Source organism: Limulus polyphemus, unplaced genomic scaffold (assembly GCF_000517525.1).
Source record: "Limulus polyphemus unplaced genomic scaffold, Limulus_polyphemus-2.1.2 Scaffold1197, whole genome shotgun sequence".
NCBI lineage: Eukaryota > Metazoa > Arthropoda > Merostomata > Xiphosura > Limulidae > Limulus > Limulus polyphemus.
Window position 1 is genome coordinate 327,455 of NW_013666807.1, and position 2,902 is coordinate 330,356.

The window sequence follows — 2,902 nt, forward strand, 5'->3', positions numbered from 1 at the left end:
ATGTTTTGAACTCTTATGTAATAACCCAAGACCTTTGACCCTAACACCCTCTTTCTCTCTCTCCTGCTGTACGGCCAAGGCGATGTACGGGTACAGGCAGAACTGTTCTGTAGATGATAGTTGATCAACACCTTTCAACGACATCCTCTAGCGCTAATTTAAGCCTAACTCGACCACGGATAAAAATATACAAGAGGCATGGTGATGGCTTTGGGGCTAACGATAGTCTTGGCAGAAAGTCTGTTAAATCCAAGTGACCAGATAGGATTAACTTATCAGATTAATCTCCTAATCAGTCGTTGGGCATCCAGGATCCTTTAACCGGAATTATAAAGCTTCCCATCCAAGAACCTGTACCTGTCCGAGGCGAGATTCCAGAAAACTCCTCAGCGTTTTCTCTTGGCCTTTGGGCTGTCACAGATCATTCCCCTAGTTACGATACTTGATGCAAATTCTAGACAGAAGAGGGCTCCACTTACACCAGTAACACTACACCCCTGTCAACAAGTTTTTGCACATCATGGATTCCAGAGTCAGGAATTACTTGCTCGAATCAGGATCAGTTGATTGCATTTTCTCGGATTTAGTTGAGTATTGTGAGCAGTACAAGTGGTTGTCTCAATAATTTATTGATTGATTATTACTGTCCAGAAGAGGACCGTCTTCAAATTTCATTCCATTCTTACATTACTTATGGCTGTTTTTTTTTTTTTTGGAAGTCATTTTTAAAATCTTTCATTATAACGATTGGTGTGGGCCAATGGTTAGTGTGTTTCTTGAGTTTCATGGTTCGTGTCTCGGTACCTCCCCCACCCCCAATTACGCATGTTGGGGCCGTGGACGCGTTGTAAGAGCGACGTTCAAACCCACTATTGGGCCTCACAAGAGAGAAGGCGAGTGGTATTGACTAGTTGCCTTCCCTCTAGCCCAGTGTTTTCCAATCAGCAGTGTCACCTACCTCAAAGTTTCAGTTGCCCCCCCCACATTAAAATCAACATTTTGTTTTTAATAAATTTTTTAATGCTTGTAAGGAGCGAGTAAATGCGAGAGCAAAAAAAAAAAAAGCTTTGAAAACAAAGTGATAGTTTTATTAATTTATCGTCGTCTCCAACTTTTTTTTTGTTTCTTCCGTTTTTATTTTTTTGGTGTGGTTTGGCTTGAAGTTCCCGCAAAGCTACACGAGGGCTATCTGCGCTCGTTATTTTTGGGTTCCTCTGCCAAAAGGCCGCGTGCCCCTAGGGGAGTGCACCCCATACTTTGGAAAAACACTGCTCTACTCTATCACTGCTAAATTAGGGGTGGCTCCCCCAAGATAGCTCTCGTGTAGTTTTGCGCGAAATTCGTTAAAAAGAAACGGTGACTTGTGGTATATTACTTTTTAAACCTATGACGTCATTCGGGTGGCATTCAGTTTTTTTCAAATTCGTTGAAGTTCTTTAAGTACTGTTGGAAAATTAACCATACATAGAAACTAACTCAAGACGTCAAGAATAAGGCTACACACACACAGACGACTCCCGGCAGATTGCCCCATTAATTTTAGTTAGGCTTGGAGATTTTAAATTTTCTAAAAGAAAGAAACAACTACTACTAAACATACACTAATTTTATTTTTGGCGTGTTGGGTATAATAAAGTTAAAGATGACGGCATAAGTGTCGCTTATCATAAAGAAATCACTACCAAGACACTTACTAACAACGTAAAGGATACACTGGCTGAAACCCTGAATATTTTCTGGATGAAAATAGCTTTGAAAGTTGGGAGAATCTGTATCCTGTCACTGCAACGTATACAGATATATTGTCAGACATCTACTAATGCTATGGATATTATAATTTAAACACAACTGATGGAGAAATTTGTGGAGTCACATTTATATTAGATTTTAAATAGATTAGAAATGTATTTATTAATTCTGAAACCTAATTATATTGTTGTTGTTTTAAACCCTGGTTTCTTTTATATATGTTTTTACAAAGTTATGTATTAATTTTTTATGCAATGTTTACTTTCTTTCATAAAACAGAACCAATAACAATCAGTGTTAGCTGTAGGTAAACCTAAATGAATCGTCTATCCTAACAGTTGACTTTCATTTTTAATGGCCATTTTTCAAAAGTATGCGGAGATGCAGCGACATCTGTAGAAGAAAAACTAAACGTTAACAATGAATACGTGCACACAGAAAAGGGAGACCCGAATCTGCCACCTATAAATGATCACGAATTATAAACAATGAATCTCATTAGAAAATACATTAAATTTCTGACTTTGATTAGTTAATTAGCGCGTTCTTAAAAATAATTTCCCAGCCGAAAAATATATCCTTGTAATATTCTGTAATTCACAAACACAAAAATTCGAGTTATGTTTTGAACTCTTATGTAATAACCCAAGACCTTTGACCCTAACACCCTCTTTCTCTCTCTCTCTTTTTCTTCTGCAAACTACAGAAGTTCTGTATCAACACAGCAACAATTTGCGATAAATTCTTACGTAGAAAAATTACTTGTACAGATTCCCAGATCGTAAACTCATTTTTCCTTTTCAAACTTAGGTTTTACTGTTTTTCAGAACCTAACTAAACCAATATTCCCGTTTAAAGTGCAATATCAAATCGTGACCTAGAATATATGTAGCTGCTTTGTAAACAATATTCACACAAACAGAAAGAAAAATATTTAAAAAAAATCATTTGTTCTAACAGCACGTAGTTTGTGGTTTCGCATGTTTTGGTGTCGTACATCGCAATGTTACAGGAACAACACACAGAGAAAAGTTAACGATAAGTTTAATACCTTGTTATATTGATTTTTAGTAACGATAAGTTTAATACCTTGTTATATTGATTTTTAGAGCTTACAGATACCGGTAACCATTTTTTTTTTGTTGTTGTTGTT

General features: G+C 36.7%; 1 long non-coding RNA gene across 1 annotated transcript in view; it reads right to left on the reverse strand.

Annotated features, from left to right (window-relative positions):
- LOC111086566 overlaps positions 1-1,785 on the reverse strand; it is a 9,880-nt gene extending 8,095 nt beyond the window's left edge. The window contains exon 1 of the long non-coding RNA XR_002611300.1: positions 1,713-1,785. This is a non-coding gene — a long non-coding RNA (uncharacterized LOC111086566). The remainder of the gene's footprint in view (positions 1-1,712) is intronic.
- Positions 1,786-2,902: the final 1,117 nt, after the last annotated feature.